The following is a 20,327-nucleotide window of genomic DNA, read 5'->3' on the forward strand; positions in this document are numbered from 1 at the left end:
GGTGGGACGCTAGCGACCCACCTCGACAACATCCGGTGAAATTGCAGGGTGCGAAATTCAAAATACAAAAATCGTAATATTAAACATTCATGAAAATACAAGTGTCTTACATTGTTTAAAAGCTTAACTTCTTGTTAATCCAACCGCATTGTCAGATTTCAAAAAGGCTTTACCATGCGATTATCTGAGGACAGCGCCTCGCAACACCAGCATTAAAAACATTTTCCAAACCAGCAGAGACGTCACAAAAATCAGAAATAGCGATAAAATAAATCACTGACCTTTGAAGATCTTCCTCTGTTTGCAATCCCAAGGGTCCCAGCTACACAACAAATAGTTGTTTTGTTCGATAAAGTCCTTCTTAATATCCCCAAAAAGTCAGTTTAGTTGGCGTGTTCGATTCAGTAATCAATTCAGTTCCACTCGTTCAACATGCAGACAAAGGAATCCCAAAAGTTACTGGTAAACTTCGTCCAAACAAGTCAAACAACGTTTCTAATCAATCCTCAGATACCCTAATACGTAAAAAAAATTATACAATTTAAGACGGAATATAGTATGTTCAATACCGGAGATAAATAGCGAAGTGCGCGCCTTTATCCATGCGTGCCACGAGACTACAGTCCAAATTAGAGCCACCTTGAAAAACTACAACTACTAGCTCATTTTTCTGAAACCCTTTCTAAAGACTGTTGACTTCTAGTGGAAGCCATAGGAACTGCAATCTGTGAGGAATTTCTTTGAATATCCCATAGACAAGCATTGGAGTGGCCTGTGACATAAAAAAAAATAATTCCGGATGGATTCTCCTCGGTTCCTCACCTGCCATATCAGTTCTGTTATACTCACAGACATTATTTTAACGGCTTTAGAAACGTCAGAGTGTTTTCCATCCAATGCTACCAATTATATGCATTTCCTAGCTTCTGGGCCTGAGTACCAGGCAGTTTACTTTGGGCACGTCAGTCATCCAAACTTCCGAATACTGCCCCCTAGCCTTAAGAAGTTTTAAAAATCCAATGTGAAATGTGATAACTATAGTATCTCTAACTAGCATTGAAAAAGTTAATCCATTAATCTCTAATAAAAAATATCTCTCCCTATCTTCTGAATCATGCTTGTAACTTCATGCTGCAGCTATGCTTCGGAGGGGGAGGAGCAGGTAGCCTACATGCACACACTGGCAAAGATTTTCAGCTGGTAGGTAGATGCTGGAAGAAGTTCTGGTCGACAGAGGGAGGGCTTTGCATAGGTGCTTCGTTGCTTTTTTTGTGGGACTGGAAAAAAATGCCCGGAACGTAAAATAACGTTATTAACCGGTTCCCATGCTTTTAAAATAACAGTTCTGTTCCGGAACCATATAGATCACTTTCTTTCCCTCTTCTGAAAATCTCTTATTTTCCGCTTTTCGGTTCTGTTCCCTGAACCGGTTCCAACCTCTGGTCTGAACACATGCCCCTGTGTACTACTGTTGATTCAAGAGCAAGAGCACCACTCAGCTTTAAGATCCTCACCCAGGCCCAGGCCCAGACCCAAGGGAGACCCAGGCTACTCAGATTAAAATAACACCATGGTGTTCAATTATTCATGGTACGGCGTAGAGATGATGTAGCCAACTTTCAGTCAATGTGTGTGTGTGTGCGTGCGCATAATGTAGTTTCAAAATAAAATGCAAGAGTATTGGTCTTTTCTTTCAAAAGGAATCTACTGGATTTCTTTCAACTGGATTGACCGTGCCTCCCTAAGAAGGAGTTTTGCTTCCGTGTTTTGTGAAGCCTTGAGCCCAGACCTCATAGCCATGATGTTAAAGTTTCTCAGAACTTTAATCAATGGAGTTTATATTGAATTCATGGTTTATTCAAGAAAAGCCTATTTTTTTTCTGGCGGTGCCTTTAGAAAACTAAAATGATAAACATCAAAGTACCGCTGAAGCTTATTCCCTTCTCTGTGAATCTCTCTGTGCCTGTGTCTCCTGAAGTGTTGGCTTCTGACAAAGGAAAGGAGAAAGGGACAAAGAGGGAGATGTGCAGAGGGTTTATAACAAATACCCTGTGGTTATACAGGTTATTCCATATATATCTATGGTAATACCATTTGATCCTTACAGTATGCTGTTTGCTACCTCTTCAAATACATTTGTCTTTGATAGTACTACTGCAAATTCCTATTGTAGATCTGATTCTGAGACCCTATTATCAGTCAGACATTTGATGTAAAGCCTCAAATACTATTTTAATTTTAACAATACTATTAGTATTTGAAATGCAGTATTGTTTAAGATGTTTTACTTTTAAGGATCTACAGTACCTACAATCTCTGTGTGTGTATTTCCAGTCTTCTCTCCCCTGGCAACAGCTTTCACATGTCATTGCCATACCGAGTGTGGATTTATTTAATACCAGCCAAGGAGTGGATTATTGTACAAAACTCATGCTGCTCCTGTAAGAAGAAATGTGTACATTGTGTTTTTTTTAAAAACATATTTTTTTACACGTCATAGAAAAGAGGGTATACAAATATAGTCAGTCAGTTCAGTTCAATTTGTGGTATGCATGTGTTGTGGTTGTGTTTCAGATTATTTTGTGCCCAATAGAAATGGTAAATAATGTATTGTGTCATTTCAAATTAGAATATGTTTCTAAACACATGAATTCTCCCATGATTACGTCTAGTCCTGAATGAATCGTGAAAAATTATGAGTGAGAAAGTTACAGATGCCCAAATTTCATACCCCCAAGACATGCTAACCTCTCACCATTACAATAACAGGAGGGGGGATGATGTTTATGTCTCTGTAACTTTCTCACTCATCACTATTCAGGATTATCCGTAATCATGGTAGCATCCACATTAATGTAGAATGATTTAGAAACATATTTGGCCTTTGGCCAGTCATAGCTGGGTAATGTTCTTTAATACGGTTAAGTCAGTTGAGCCTGATAGGCTCCATTCTCACCCCAGAGGTGGTTCTCATCGAATCTTCCTTCCACGTCTGCCCATCACAGTCCCATCTTGATGCGGCAGATGTGGGCAACCTCAGCTGTAGATGCTTTGTACAGCTTGACCAGATTAAGCAGCTGTGTGGTGAAATCACCTGCGTCCTTGGTGGGGTGAGGGAGGTCTTTGGCAATCTCCTTCATCTCGTCTTGTCTTCTGGATGTTGACCTCTGGGTGCCAATCAGCATGACCAGGATCATCAGGAGCTGGTCGAGGTTGTGGATTTGGGAATGTTACCAGGGGTGCCTGGATGAGAAAGGTTATGTCGGGTCCCCTTTTGGGCCAGTTCTTGTTGTTACGGTTGAGGGGGACGGAGAGCAAATCAGACCTCTAGGGCTTGACGTTGATGGTAGACTGAGTTCCCTGAGCCCATCAACACCAGACAAGGGAGTCAATGTGGGTGGTGTGTAAAACGAATTCTGGCTCCTCATGGGGGGGTTTGTTGGGAACTGGCCCCTACCCCCAAGTCAATCAGGTTCAGGTCAGGATAGATAGGCGGTTGGACCGTTGGAGCTAGGGCCGGAGCAGGAACAGGAGGCACTGGGAGGTGCAGGAGAAACAGGGGTGGAATATGTGGGTGGAAAATCATTGTCGTCGTCATCCCTATTTCTGATTTTTCTCTTATCTTCTTCCATCTATCCTTCTTTCTTACTTTCTTGTACCATTATGCCTTTAACTTTCCTATTAGTCCTGTGTTCTGCTTCTCTTTCCCATTTCCTGAAATCATCCCAATCTATACTATTTGCTTTGCCATTCAATCAATCAATCAATTTTATTTTATATAGCCCTTCGTACATCAAATAATATCTCGAAGTGCTGTACAAAAACCCAGCCTAAAACCCCAAACAGCTAGAATGCAGGTGTAGAAGCACGGTGGCTAGGAAAAACTCCCTAGAAAGGCCAAAACCTAGGAAGAAACCTAGAGAGGAACCAGGCTATGAGGGGTGGCCAGTCCTCTTCTGGCTGTGCCGGGTGGAGATTATAACAGAACTATGCCAAGATGTTCAAAAATGTTCATAAGTGACGAGCATGGTCAGATAATAATCATGAATAATTTTCAGTTGGCTTTTCATAGCTGATCATTAAGAGTTGAAAAACAACAGGTCTGGGACAGGTGGCGGTTCCATAACCGCAGGCAGAACAGCTGAAACTGGAATAGCAGCAAGGCCAGGCGGACTGGGGACAGCAAGGAGTCACCACGGGCGGCAGTCCCGACGCATGGTCCTAGGGCCCAGGTCCTCCGAGAGAAAGAAAGAGAGAAGGAGAAAATTAGAGAGAGCCAAGATTTTCAAAATGTTCATAAATGACAAGCATGGTCAAATAATAATCAGGAATAAATCTCAGTTGGCTTTTCATAGCCGATCATTAAGAGTTGAAAACAGCAGGTCTGGGACAGGTAGGGGTTCCATAACCGCAGGCAGAAGAGTTGAAACTGGAATAGCAGCAAGGCCAGGCGGACTGGGGGCAGCAAGGAGTCACCACGGCCGGTAGTCCCGACGTATGGTCCTAGGGCTCAGGTCCTCCGAGAGAAAGAGAGAAGGAGAAAATTAGAGAGAGCCAAGATTTTCAAAATGTTCATAAATGACAAGCATGGTCAAATAATAATCAGGAATAAATCTCAGTTGGCTTTTCATAGCCGATCATTAAGAGTTGAAAACAGCAGGTCTGGGACAGGTAGGGGTTTCGTAACCGCAGGCAGAAACAGTTGAAACTGGAATAGCAGCAAGGCCGGGCGGACTGGGGACAGCAAGGTGTCAGCATGCCCGGTAGTCCTGACGTATGGTCCTAGGGCTCAGGTTCTCAGAGAGAAAGGGAGAACGAGAGAATTAGAGAGAGCATACTTAAATTCACACAGGACACTGGATAAGACAGGAGAAGTACTCCAGGTATAACCAACTGACCCCAGCTCCCCGACACATAAACTACTGCAGCATAAATACTGGAGGCTGAGACAGGAGCGGTCAGGAGACACTGTGGCCCCATCCGAAGAAACCCCCGGACAGGGCCAAACAGGAAGGATATAACCCCACCCACTCTGCCAAAGCACAGCCCCCACACCACTAGAGGGATATCCTCAACCACCAACTTACAATCCTGAGACAAGGCCGAGTATAGCCCACAAAGGTCTCCACCACAGCACAACCAAGGGGGGGGGCGCCAACCCAGACAGGAAGTTCACGTCAGTAACTCAACCCACTCAAGTGACGCACCCCTCCTAGGGACGGCATGAAAGAGCACCAGCAAGCCAGTGACTCAGCCCCAGTAGCAGGGTTAGAGGCAGAGAATCCCAGTGGAGAGAGGGGAACCGGCCCTGGAGAGACAGCAAGGGCGGTTCGTTGCTCCAGAGCCTTTCCGTTTACCTTCACACTCCTGGGCCAGACTACACTCAATCATATGACCTACTGAAGAGATAAGTCTTCAGTAAAGACTTAAAGGTTGAGACCGAGTCTGCGTCTCTCACATGGGTAGGCAGACTGTTCCATAAAAATGGAGATCTATAGGAGAAAGCCCTGCCTCCAGCTGTTTGCTTAGAAATTTTAGGGACAATTAGGAGGCCTGCGTCTTGTGACCGTAGCGTACGTGTAGGTATGTACGGCAGGACCAACTTGGAAAGATAGGTAGGAGCAAGCCCATGTAACGCTTTATAGGTTAACAGTAAAACCTTGAAATCAGCCCTTGCCTTAACAGGAAGCCAGTGTAGGGAAGCTAGCACTGGAGTAATATGATCAAATTTCTTGGTTCTAGTCAGGATTCTAGCAGCCGTATTTAGCACTAACTGAAGTTTATTTAGTGCTTTATCCGGGTAGCCGGAAAGTAGAGCATTGCAGTAGTCTAACCTAGAAGTAACAAATGCATGGATAAATTTTTCTGCATCATTTTTGGACAGAAAATGTCTGATTTTTGCAATGTTACGTAGATGGAAAAAAGCTGTCCTTGAAACAGTCTTGATATGTTCGTCAAAAGAGAGATCAGGGTCAAGAGTAACGCCGAGGTCCTTCACAGTTTTATTTGAGACGACTTTACAACCATCAAGATGAATTGTCAGATTTAACAGAAGATCTCTTTGTTTATTGGGACCTAGAACAAGCATCTCTGTTTTGTCCGAGTTTAAAAGTAGAAAGTTTTCAGCCATCCACTTCCTTATGTCTGAAACACAGGCTTCTAGCGAGGGCAATTTTGGGGCTTCACCATGTTTCATTGAAATGTACAGCTGTGTGTCATCCGCATAGCAGTGAAAGTTAACATTATGTTTTCGAATAACATCCCCAAGAGGTAAAATATATAGTGAAAACAATAGTGGTCCTAAAACGGAACCTTGAGGAACACCGAAATGTACAGTTGATTTGTCAGAGGACAGACCATTCACAGAGACAAACTGATATCTTTCCGACAGGTAAGATCTAAACCAGGCCAGAACTTGTCCGTGTAGACCAATTTGGGTTTCCAGTCTCTCCAAAAGAATGTGGTGATCGATGGTGTCAAAGGCAGCACTAAGGTCTAGTAGCACGAGGACAGATGCAGAGCCTCGGTCTGACGCCATTAAAAGGTCATTTACCACCTTCACAAGTGCAGTCTCAGTGCTATGATGGGGTCTAAAACCAGACTGAAGCATTTCGTATACATTGTTTGTCTTCAGAAAGGCAGTGAGTTGCTGCGCAACAGCTTTTTCAAAAATTTTTGAGAGGAATGGAAGATTCGATATAGGCCGATAGTTTTTTATATTTTCCGGGTCAAGGTTTGGCTTTTTCAAGAGAGGCTTTATCACTGCCACTTTTAGTGAGTTTGGTACACATCCGGTGGATAGAGAGCTGTTTATTATGTTCAACATAGGAGGGCCAAGCACAGGAAGCAGCTCCTTCAGCAGTTTAGTAGGAATAGGATCCAGTATGCAGCTTGAAGGTTTAGAGGCCATGATTATTTTCATCATTGTGTCAAGAGATATAGTACTAAAACACTTAAGTGTCTCTCCCGATCCCAGGCCCTCGCAGAGCTGTGCAGATCCAGGACAGCTAAGCCCTGGAGGAATACGCAGATTCAAAGAGGAGTCCGTAATTTGCTTTCTAATGGTCATGATCTTTTCCTCAAAGAAGTTCATGAATTTATTACTGCTGAAGTGAAAGCCATCCTCTCTTGGGGAATGCTGCTTTTTAGTTAGCTTTGCAACAGTATCAAAAAGACATTTTGGATTGTTCTTATTTTCCTCGATTAAGTTGGAAAAGTAGGATGATCGAGCAGCAGTGAGGGCTCTTCGGTACTGCACGGTACTGTCTTTCCAAGCTAGTCGGAAGACTTCCAGTTTTGTGTGGCGCCATTTCCGTTCCAATTTCCTGGAAGCTTGCTTCAAAGCTCGGGTATTTTCTGTATACCAGGGAGCTAGTTTCTTATGACAAATGTTTTTCATTTTTAGGGGTGCAACTACATCTAGGGTATTGCGCAAGGTTAAATTGAGTTCCTCAGTTAAGTGGTTAACTGATTTTTGTCCTCTGACGTCCTTGGGTAGGCAGAAGGAGTCTGGAAGGGCATCAAGGAATTTTTGTGTTGTCTGAGAATTTATAGCACGACTTTTGATGCTCCTTGGTTGGGGTCTGAGCAGATTATTTGTTGCGATTGCAAACGTAATAAAATGGTGGTCCGATAGTCCAGGATTATGTGGAAAAACATTAAGATCTACAACATTTATTCCATGGGACAAAACTAGGTCCAGAGTATGACTGTGGCAGTGAGTAGGTCCAGAGACATGTTGGACAAAACCCACTGAGTCGATGATGGCTCCGAAAGACTTTTGGAGTGGGTCTGTGGACTTCTCCATGTGAATATTAAAATCACCAAAAATTAGAATATGATCTGCTATGACTACAAGGTCTGATAGGAATTCAGGAAACTCAGAGAGGAACGCTGTATATGGCCCAGGAGGCCTGTAAACAGTAGCTATAAAAAGTGATTGAGTAGGCTGCATAGATTTCATGACTAGAAGCTCAAAAGACGAAAACGCCATTTTTTTTTTTGTAAATTGAAATTTGCTATCGTAGATGTTAGCAACACCTCCGCCTTTGCGGGATGCACGGGGGATATGGTCACTAGTGTAACCAGGAGGTGAGGCCTCATTTAACCTGTCTAGGATCAGCGTGGCGCTAGCGGCACACCCCCCCCCCCCCCCACTGAAAAACCAGTGCCGCGAAATTCAAAAAAAATATTTTTTTAAAATATTTAACTTTCACACATTAAAGTCCAATACAGCTAATGAAAGACACAGATCTTATGAATCCAGTCAACATTTCCGATTTTTAAAATGTTTTACAGGGAAGACACAATATGTAAAGATGTACATCTATTACCTAAAAACACATTAGCATAATCCACCATCTTTTATTTGTCCACCAACACCAGTAGCCATCACCAATTCGGCTAAACTAAGATATTTATAGCCCCTAACCAACAAAAAAACTCATTAGATGACAGTCTGATAACATATTTATGGTATGGGATAGGTTTTGTTAGAAAAAAGTGCATATTTCAGGTATATGGCATAGTTTACAATTGCACCCACCATCACAAATGGACTAGAATAATTACAATGAGCAACGTGTTTACCTAACTACTAATCATCAAACATTTCGTAAAAATACACAGCATACACGAATCGAAAGACACAGATCCTGTGAATACAGACAATATTTCAGATTTTCTAAGTGTCTTACAGCGAAAACACAATAAATCGTTATATTAGCTTAGCACATAGCAATTAGCAGCCCAGCATTGATTCTAGCCAAAGTGAGCGATAAAAGTCAACATCGCCAAAAGATATTAATTTTTTCACTAACCTTCTCAGAATTCTTCCGATGACACTCCTGTAACATCACATTACAACATGCATATACAGTTTGATCGAAAATGTTTATATTTAGCCACCAAAATCATGGTTAGACAATGTGAAATGTAACTCGGCTGGTCAGAATTTGTCCTTGCGCCACTTAGACAGTGATCTACTCTTATACATAAATACTCATAAACGTGACTAAAAAATATAGGGTGGACAGGGATTGATAGACAATTTAATTCTTAATACAATTGCGTTATTACATTTTTTAATTTATCCTTACTTTTCAATACAGTTTGCGCCAAGCGAAGCTACGTCAAAAAACATGGCGTCCTAAGCCACTAAAATGTTTCGACAGAAACACGATTTATCATAATAAAAATGTCCTACCTTGAGCTGTTCTTCCATCAGTATCTTGGGCAAAGGATCCTTTCTTGGGAGAAATCGTCTTTTGGTGGAAAGCTGTCCTCTTGCCATGTGGAAATGTCAACTACGTTCGGGATGAACTGAAAAGCGTGCCCAACTTTTCACATCGTTGCAAAAATAAATGTCCCAAAATCGCACTAAACGGATATAAATTGCTATAAAACGCTTTAAATTAACTACTTTGTGATGTTTGTAACTCCTATAACGAGTGAAAAGATGACCGGAGAAATATAACAGGCTAAACTAACGCTTGGAACAGGAGAGGGTCGGTGTCTTCCACGCGCGTTACGCAGCAAGAAAAGACTTGCTAGCTAAAGGTTTTTTTCATTTGTAGGGCCTGTGAACGAGCAATCGAGCCCGTTGGAATCGTCATCACGTAAAGGCATCCAGGGGAAGACGTAAGAAGTGTCCGTATAGTCATAGCAACGACAGTGCCCTTTTAACTGACTTCAGAAAAGTGCCCAACATTTCTCAAATCTGACTCCATGTCAGGGAAATTGCTGTAGAATGGGCTCTGTTCCACTTAGAGACAAAATTTCAACTCCTATAGAAACTATAGACTGTTTTCTATCCAATAATAATAATAATATGCATATTGTACGATCAAGGATTTTGTGGGAAGCCGTTTAAAAAATTAGCCACATTAGCATAAATAGTCTAAACAGCGCCCCCATCCCCAACAGGTTAACACAGTAAATTCATCAGGCTTAAGCCATGTTTCAGTCAGGCCAATCACATCAAGATTATGATCAGTGATTAGTTCATTGACTATGACTGCCTTTGAAGTGAGGGATCTAACATTAAGTAACCCTATTTTGAGATGTGAGGTATCACGATCTCTTTCAATAATGGCAGGAATGGAGGAGGTCTTTATCCTAATAAGATTGCTAAGGCGAACACCGCCATGTTTAGTTTTGCCCAACCTAGGTCGAGGCACAGACACAGTCTCAATGGGTATGGCTGAGCTGACTACACTGACTGTGCTATTGGCAGACTCCACTAAGCTGGCAGGTTGGCTAACAGCCTGCTGCCTGGCCTGCACCCTATTTCATTGTGGGGCTAAAGGAGTTAGAGCCCTATCTATGTTGGTAGATAAGATGAGAGCACCCCTCCAGGTAGGATGGAGTCCGTCACTCCTTAGCAGGTCAGGCTTGGTCCTGTTTGTGGGTGAGTCCCAGAAAGAGGGCCAATTATCTACAAATTCTATCTTTTGGGAGGGGCAGAAAACAGTTTTCAACCAGCGATTGAGTGCTGAGACTCTGCTGTAGAGCTCGTCACTCCCCCTAACTGGGAGGGGGCCAGAGACAATTACTCGATGCCGACACATCTTTCTAGCTGATTTACACGCTGAAGCTATGTTGCACTTGGTGACCTCTGACTGTTTCAACCTAACATCGTTGGTGCCGACGTGGATAACAATATCTCTATACTCTCTACACTCGCCAGATTTAGCTTTAGCCAGCACCATCTTAAGAATAGCCTTAACGTCGGTAGCCTTGCCCCCTGGTAAACGGTGTATGATCGCTGGGTGATTCGTTTTAAGTCTAATACTGCGGGTAATGGAGTCGCCAATGACTAGGGTTTTCAATTTGTCAGAGCTAACGGTGGGAGCCTTCGGCGTCTCAGACCCCGTAACGGGAGGAGTAGAGACAAGAGAAGACTCAGACTCAGACTCCGACTCGCTACATAATGGGGAAAACCGGTTGAAAGTTTCTGTCGGCTGAATGAGCGACACCGGTTGAGCATTCCAACAGCATTTCCCTCCAGAAGCCATGAGAAAGTTGTCCGGCTGCGGGGACTGTGCGGGGGGATTTATACTAACGTTACTATCTGCACTTACTGGTGGCACAGACGCTGTTTCTTCCTTTCCTACACTGAAATTACCCTTGCCTAACGATTGCGTCTGAAGCTGGGCTTGCAGCACAGCTATTTTCGCCGTAAGGCGATCGTTCTCCTGTATATTATGAGTACAGCGACTGCAATTAGAAGACATCATGTTAATGTTACAACTTAGCTTCGGCTGTTGAAGGTGTTGACGAACCATGTCCAGATAAAGCGTCCGGAGTGAAAAAGTTGAATGAGGGAAAAAAGTTGCGATGGAAAAACTAAAAATATAAACGGTAATTAAAAACAGAAACAAAACAAAAAACGTAAAGTTGTCAGCTAGCAAAGTAAAGTAAAGTTGGCAGCAAAACGCACAGCAACAAAACGCACAGCAACACGTCTGCAGATTCAACAGGAAGTTGGTCCATTCTTGGTTGTCTCAAAATCCTGCAACTTCTTCCTACATTCTGCTGCTCAATGCACCTTTCAAGGGAAAATCTTCTATCTTGTGCCTGAGCGGTACCTGTTCCAGAATGTCCCTGCCCCACTTACCTGCCATTACCTCCAGTCAGCAGGTCAGACAGGCAAGGCTCTCCCTTGCTGCTCTTGGCTCCCATTGTGGAAAACTCTGTCTACACACACATGCTCAAAAACACAAATAAACAACAACATTTGATTAGGAACGACTTCCTTTTCTAAGAATTGGTTAGAAAAAAATAGCACATGTTCTGAAAAATATGTTTTTGCTTGTCTATGTAACACAGGGTTTTGTTCCCAATAATGCACATTTACCCGGGAATATCTCTGTTATAAAACAGGGTTTTGTTCCCAATAATGCGCATTTACCCGGGAATATCTGTCAGGGTTGTGTGCAGCGAAGTAGCAGAGTCAAATGCAGGACACAGGTGATGAGCGAAACACAAAACGTTTACTCAAAATCACAGCAAAAATCCACAAAGGGAAAAACAAGGAATAACAACAACCACTAACGTAACCAACAATCACGGACAAAACAGAAATGAAAGCCAGAGGGTTAAATAGGGAACATGATGGGGGAATTGAAAACAGGTGTGTATAATACAGACAAAACAAAACGAAACTGAAAAGGGGATCGATGGCGACTAGAAAGCCGGTGACGTCGACCGCCGTACACCACCCGAACAAGGAGAAGGGCTGACTTCGGCGGAAGTCGTGACAGTACCCCTCCCCTGACGCGCGGCTCCAGCAGCGCGACGACACCGGCCTCGGGGACGACCCGGAGGGCGAGGTGCAGGGCGATCCGGGTGGAGACGGTGAAACTCTTGTAACATGGATGGATCTAGAATGTCCTCCACCGGTACCCAGCATCTCTCCTCCGGACCGTACCCCTCCCACTCCACAAGGTACTGAAGGCCCCTCGCCCGACGTCTAGAATCCATGATGGCCCTTACGGTATACGCCGGGACCCCCTCGATGTCAAGAGGGGGCGGAGGGACCTCCCGCACCTCAGACTGCTGGAGCGGACCAGCCACCACCGGCCTGAGGAGAGACACATGGAACGAGGGATTAATACGATAATCAGGGGGGAGTTGTAACCTATAACAAACCTCGTTCAGTCTCCTCAGGACTTTAAATGGCCCCACAAACCGCGGACCCAGCTTCCGGCAGGGCAGGTGAAGGGGTAGGTTTCGGGTCGAGAGCCAGACCCGATCCCCCGGTGCATACACGGGGGCCTCACTGCGGTGGCGGTCGGCACTCGCCTTTTGTCTCCTGATGGCCCGTTGTAGCCGTACGTGGGCAGCGTTCCAAGTCTCCTCTGAGTGCCGAAACCATTCATCCACCGCAGGAGCGTCAATCTGGCTCTGATGCCATGGTGCCAGGACCGGCTGGTAACCTAGCACACACTGAAAAGGTGATAGGTTGGTAGAGGAGTGGCGGAGGGAGTTTTGGGCCATCTCGACCCAGGGGATGTAAGCTGCCCACTCCCCCGGCCGGTCCTGGCAATAGGACCTCAGAAACCTACCCACATCCTGGTTTACTCTTTCCACCTGCCCGTTGCTCTCGGGGTGGAAACCTGAGGTAAGGCTGACCGAGATCCCCAGGTGTTCCATAAACGCCCTCCAGACTCTAGACGTAAATTGGGGACCCCGATCAGAAACTATATCCTCAGGCACCCCGTAGTGCCGGAATACATGGGTGAACAGAGCCTCCGCAGTTTGTAGAGCCGTAGGGAGACCGGGCAAAGGAAGGAGACGGCAGGACTTAGAAAACCGATCCACAACAACCAGGATTGTGGTGTTACCCCGCGACGGGGGAAGATCCGTCACAAAATCCACCGATAGGTGTGACCATGGTCGCTGTGGAACGGGAAGGGGTTGTAATTTCCCTCTGGGCAGATGTCTAGGTGCCTTACACTGTGCACATACCGAACAGGAGGAAACATAAACCCGCACGTCCTTAGCTAAAGTGGGCCACCAGTACTTCTCAGAAAGGCAGCGCACCGTCCGACCGATACCAGGATGACCAGAGGAGGGTGACGTATGAGCCCAACAGATCAAACGATCGCGGACATCAAACGGAACGTACATACGCCCAGCTGGACAGTCAGGTGGAATGGGCTCTGAACGTGACGCCCGTTCGATGTCCGCGTCCACCTCCCATACCACCGGTGCCACCAGGCGAGAGGCTGGAATGATGGGAGTGGGATCTGAGGACCTCTCCTCTGTATCATACAGCCGGGACAGTGCGTCTGCCTTAAAGTTCTGGGAACCTGGTTTGTAGGAAAGGGTGAAATCAAAACGGGTGAAAAACATGGACCACCTTGCCTGACGAGGGTTCATTCTCCTCGCTGCCCGTATGTACTCCAGATTGCGGTGGTCAGTCCAAATGAGAAAAGGGTGTCTAGCCCCCTCAAGCCAGTGTCTCCACGCTTTCAGAGCCATGACAACAGCCAGCAACTCCCGGTCCCCCACATCATAGTTTCGCTCCGCCGGGCTGAGCTTCTTCGAAAAGAATGCACAGGGGCGAAGCTTTAGTGGCGTACCCGAACGCTGAGACAGCACAGCCCGTACGGCATGACGAGGTACTCATAATGCCCAGAAGTGGTGCTAAATGCTGTCTTCCACTCATCTCCCCCCTTAATACGCACCAGGCTGTAAGCGCTCCTGAGGTCCAATTTTGTGAAGAAGCGCGCCCCGTGTAATGACTCGGTCATACTGGCTATGAGTGGTAGCGGGTAACTGTATTTTTTTGTGATCTTATTTAATCCTCGATAATCAATACACGGGCGCAAACCTCCATCCTTCTTCTTCACAAAAAAGAAACTCGAGGAGACAGGTGAGATGGAAGGCCGAATGTATCCCTGTCCCAGAGATTCGGTGACATATGTCTCCATAGCCACCGTCTCCTCCTGTGACAGAGGATACACATGACTCCTGGGAAGTTTAGCGTCTACCAAGAGATCTATCGCACAATCCCCCGGTCGATGGGGTGGTAATTGAGTCGCCTTCTTCTTACAGAAGGCGAGTGCCAAATCGGCATATTCGGGAGGAATGTGCATGTTGGAAACCTGGTTTGGACTCTCCACCGTCGTGGCACCTAGGGAAACACCTACACATCTACCTGAAAACTGACAGGACCATCCCTTGAGTGTCCTCTGTTGCCACGAAATAATCGGATCATGAGAGGCCAACCAGGGAAGACCCAACACAACAGGAAACGCAGGAGAGTCGATCAAAAAGAGACTAATTCTCTCCTCGTGATCCCCCTGCGTTCTCATAGCGATGGGCGCCGTGACCTCCCCAATCAGCCCCGACCCCAAAAGACGATCATCTAATGTATTTACATTGAAGGGAACATCAACAGGAATAATAGGGATCCCTAATCTATGTGCTAAAGAGCGATCAATAAAGTTCCCAGCTGCGCCTGAATCTACTAGCGCCTTATGCTGGGGATGCGAGGAAAACTCAGGAAATTCTATATGTAACCACATGTGCGCAACAGAAGACTCTGGGTGAGTTATGTGCCTACTCACCGGAGATGACCCATCAGTGCTCCGCCTGCTACCTCGACTTCCAGGAGAAACACCCCAGCACCGGACAGCAGTGTGTCCTCTGCGTCCACAGTTGGTGCATGGAGTGGTCCTCCCTCCGGTCTCCCTACTAGCAGCCCCTCCTAACTCCATCGGTGTAGGATCCAAGGGGCTGGGTAATGGAACGGGCGGACCCCGATCTAGACGTCCGCGGGAGGCCAACAGGTTATCCAGCCGGATAGATAAGTCCACCAGCTGGTCCAGGTTAAGAGTGGTGTCCCTGCAGGCTAACTCCCTACGAACGTCCTCTCGTAGACTACACCTGTAGTGATCGATCAGGGCCCGCTCATTCCATCCTGCACCAGCGGCCAGAGTACGGAAGTCCAAGGCGAAATCTTGAGCGCTCCTCATCCCCTGTCTGAGATGGAACAAACGCTCTCCCGCCGCTCTCCCTTCAGGTGGATGATCAAAGACCGCCCGGAAGCGGCGAGAGAAGTCATCATAGTCATCCAGGGTTTGTCCCTCTCTTCCCCAGATGGCGTTGGCCCACTCCAGGGCCTTACCAGTCAGACAGGAGATGAGGGCGCCCACTTTCTCTCGTCCTGAAGGAGTCGGATGAACAGTTGCCAGGTATAACTCCAACTGTAGGAGGAACCCCTGACACCCGGCTGCTGTACCGTCATACGCTCCTGGGAGCGAGAGCCGAATCCCACTGGGTCCTGACGATGGAGGGATGACCGGTGGAGTAGGGATAGGCGCGGGTGGTGATGATGGGGTCTGATCTACCGGGAGACCTCCTCTCTCCCATCGGTCCATTGTCTGCAGCACACGATCCATGGCAGTCCCTAAACTGTGTAACATGGTCGCGTGCTGTTGAACTTGCTCCTCGACTGGGAGAGAGGGGCTGGCTGTGCCTGCTGACTCCATTTGAAGTTTGGGTCCGTGATTCTGTCAGGGTTGTGTGCAGCGAAGTAGCAGAGTCAAATGCAGGACACAGGTGATGAGCGAAACACAAAACGTTTACTCAAAATCACAGCAAAAATCCACAAAGGGAAAAACAAGGAATAACAACAACCACTAACGTAACCAACAATCACGGACAAAACAGAAATGAAAGCCAGAGGGTTTGTAGGAGTAATTGACATATGTAGGTAGATATCACACCAATTAAACAATAGATAGGAGTATACTAGAAAATAGTATAAGAAGGCAGATGTGAGTGCATTTGCCATTCTGGTAAATACAGGAAACCAAAGATTAGCAGATGGTGTAGTAGTGTAGTAGTAACATAAGATACATGGATAACATATAAATATAAAAGATAGCTGAACATTAAAGTAACGAACCACATGGTAACATAGATCATGAGACCGTGGTAATGGAAATCTACTAAGGGACGTTCTGACCCTCTGACCCTTGTAGATTCTCCATTGTGCTGACAGACTGACCAGACATGCGGGCGCCTACTAGGCGCTTTGACACACTAGATTTATAGTCTACCCATTCCACTAGAAAAGCATACATACCAGAGAAATATGCCTGGGGTGGCTGGACACTAATGAACAAGAAACACATAGTCTGCTGATTCCATTTAAGTGAAACTGACCAGACACATAGACGCCTATAAGCAATTGGATACCCTAAGGATAGCGGGGACAGAACAAGGAGTGCATTGATTTAGTGGTGAAGGGAGGGGACACAGAGTATGTTGACACACTAAGATGGAGGGTCTGACCACTGTTGTAATTTGGCTGAGGGCAGATGATGGGCGTTAGTATGCGTGAACAAGCAGGAAGCCTGAACTAAAAAGATAATGATGGCAGGAAGAATTATGGGAAGTATGCTTATTTGCATATGGGGTGGACCCATATGTTATTTGTGTATAAAGAACGAACGAGTGTTCTGGGAAGGGGGGTGTTCAGCGGGACATTCGAGATGGTTATACAATTGTAAATAAAAGCATGTTTTGATTTCACAAGTTCTGATAAAGCGTTATATTTCTGAGATGATTTTCCACGACAGGTTAAATAGGGAACATGATGGGGGAATTGAAAACAGGTGTGTATAATACAGACAAAACAAAACGAAACTGAAAAGTGGATCGATGGCGACTAGAAAGCCGGTGACGTCGACCGCCGAACACCACCCGAACAAGGAGAAGGGCCGACTTCGGCGGAAGTCATGACAATATCTCTGCTATAAAACAGGGTTTTGTTCCCAATAATGCGCATTCACCCGGGAATACCTCTGTTATAAAACAGGGTTTTCTCCAGACACAGTAGAGCCCTCCTTGCACTAAGACATGGTCTTCTTCACACATAGTGAAAACTCACACACAGTGAATTCTCCTCTGCACACATTAGAGTATTCTGTCACAAAGACAATATCTATGTTTTAACGTGCACTTAAGTTGCTCCACCCTTCATTCTATTGTTTGGGGTGGCGTATCCGTCCACTGACGCTTGCTGGCAGGTCCGAGGCGGGTCCCTTCTGCTCCACTCAGGAGGAGTGTGGGCTCCCTGAGCTACGTCTAATGCAGCCCCTGTACGTTGCTAACCTTGGTATTCCCGGAAATGATCGGCAAACGGAGTCAGCCATCCCATCCTCGTAGCCAAGAATTGTAGTGGAAATTCAAACCAGAAAAGAAGAGACTGTCGATTCTTCAAACAACAACTTTTATTATAAGATTTGCACTATAAACTCAGCAAAAAAATAAACGTCCCTTTTTCAGAACCCTGTCTTTCAAAGATAATTCATAAAAATCCAAATAACTTCACAGATCTTCATTGTAAAGGGTTTAAACACAATTTCCCATGCCTCTTCAATGAACCATAAACAATTAATGAACATGCACCTGTGGAATGGTTGTTAAGACACCAACAGCTTACAGACGGTAGGCAAATAAGGTCAGTTATGAAAACTTAGGACACTAAAGAGGCCTTTCTACTGACCCCCGAAAAACACCAAAAGAAAGATGCCCAGGGTCCCTGCTCATCTGCATGAACGTGCCTTAGGCATGCTGCAAGGAGGCATGAGGACTGCATATGTGGCCAGGGCAATAAATTGCAATGTCCGTACTGTGAGACGCCTAAGACAGCGCTACAGGGAGACAGGACGGACAGCTGATCGTCCTCGCAATGGCAGACCACGTGTAACAACACCTGCACAGAATTGGTACATCCGAGCATCACACCTGCGGGATAGGTACAGGATGGCAACAACAACTGCCCGAGTTACACCAGGAAAGCATAATCCCTTCATCAGTGTTCAGGCTGTCCTCACAGCATCATCGGACTGATTCATTGCAGGCAATCTCAACGCTGTGTGTTACAGAGAAGACATCCTCCTCCCTCATGTGGTACCCTTCCTGCAGTCTCATCCTGACATGACCCTCCAGAATGACAATGCCACCAGCCATACTGCTCATTCTGTGCATGATTTCCTGCAAGACAGGAATGTCAGTCTTCTGCCCTGGCCAGCGTAGAGCCCGGATCTCAATCCCATTGAGCACGTCTTGGACCTGTTGGATCGGAGGGTGAGGGCTAGGGTCATTCCCCCCAGAAATGTCTGGGAACTTGCAGGTGCCTTGGTGGAAGAGTGGGGTAAAATCTCACAGCAGGAACTGGCAAATCTGGTGCAGTCCTTGAGGAGAAGATGTACTGCAGTACTTAATGCATCTGGTGGCCACACCAGATACTGACTGTTACTTTAGATTTTGAGCCTCTTTGTTCAAGGGCACATTATTCAATTTCTGTTAGTCAAATGGCTGTGGAACTTGTTCAGTTTATGTCTCAGTTGATGAATCTTGTTCTGTTCATACAAATATTTACACATGTTAAGTTTGCTAAAAATAAACGCAGATGACAGTGATAGGACGTTTCTTTTTTTGCTGAGCTTATATGTCTTATACCAGTATCCGCCTACACTCCAATCATAGCCCACTACTCTTCTTCTCCATTGATCAAATTGGCCCTTCTATGGTAATGCTCTATTCTGCAACTATATCTTCTAACTTCTACTTCAGGACCCTGTCCTGGAACAACATAGATAATGTATTTACATCTGACGATTGCAAACCATGGCATATCAATTAATATGAATTTAGTACTTTGCCAATAATTCTCATTTACCTCGGAATACCTCTGTTATAAAACAGGATTTTCTCCACACACAGTAGAGCCCTCCTTGTCACTAAGACAAGGTCTTCTTCACACACAGTGAAAACCCACACACAGTGAAACTCACACACAGTTAATTCTCCTCTACACACAGTAGAGTATTCTGTCACGAAGACAATATCTATACTTTAATGTGTACTTTAGTTGTCCCTAAAGAAAGTCAGTCCCACCCTTCATTTTATTGTTCGGGATGGCGTATCCGTCCACTGACGCTTGCTGGCAGGTTGAAGGGGGATCCCTTCTGCTCGACTCAGGCGGAGTGTGGGCTCCCTGAGCTACGTCTAATGCAGCCCCTGCGCGCTGTTAACCTTGGTGCCCCCGGGAACGATCAGCACACAGAGTCAGCCATCCCGTCCTCGTAGCCAAGAATTGTTATGGAAATTCTAACCAGAAAGGAAGAGACTGTAGATTGTTCAAACAACAACTTTTTATCATAAGATATGCATATCTGGAGCAGTTAAAACTTCTTATGGCTGCAATCCCGTTAACGGGATCGATATGACAACAGCCAGTGAAAGTGCAGGGCGCCAAAACAGAAATCTCATAATTAAAATTCCTCAAGCATACAAGTATTTCACACCATTTTAAAGATAGACTTCTTGTTAATCCCAACACAGTGTCCGATTTCAAAAAGGCTTTACAGCGAAAGCACCACAAACGATTATGTTAGGTCACCGCAAAATCACAGAAAAGCACAGCCATTTTTCCAGCCAAAGACAGGAGTCACAAAAAGCAGAAATAGAGATAAAATTAATCACTAACCTTTGATGATCTTCATCATATTTATATCCAAAAAGCTCAGTTTACATTGGCGCCATGTTCAGAAATGCCTTCAAAATATCCGGAGAAATTGCAGAGAGTCACAACAAATAACAGAAATACTCATCATAAACTTTGATGAAAGACTTGTTCTTAATGCAACCGCTGTGTCAGATTTCAAAAAAGCTTTACGGGAAAAGCACAATATTTAATAATCTGAGAACAGCGTTCAGCCACAAAAGGAAGCCATACAGTTACCCGCCAAATTGTGGAGTCAACAAAGTCATAAATAGCATTATAAATCTTCACTTACCTT

At 45.3% G+C, this 20,327-nt stretch overlaps 1 protein-coding gene across 2 annotated transcripts in view; it reads left to right on the top strand.

Annotated features, from left to right (window-relative positions):
• The window catches only part of LOC129831866 (seizure protein 6-like), a 131,294-nt gene that overhangs the window by 57,001 nt on the left and 53,966 nt on the right, over nucleotides 1–20,327 (top strand). The gene's annotated exons all lie outside the window — the stretch shown is intronic.

Source organism: Salvelinus fontinalis, chromosome 33 (assembly GCF_029448725.1).
Source record: "Salvelinus fontinalis isolate EN_2023a chromosome 33, ASM2944872v1, whole genome shotgun sequence".
Lineage (NCBI taxonomy): Eukaryota > Metazoa > Chordata > Actinopteri > Salmoniformes > Salmonidae > Salvelinus > Salvelinus fontinalis.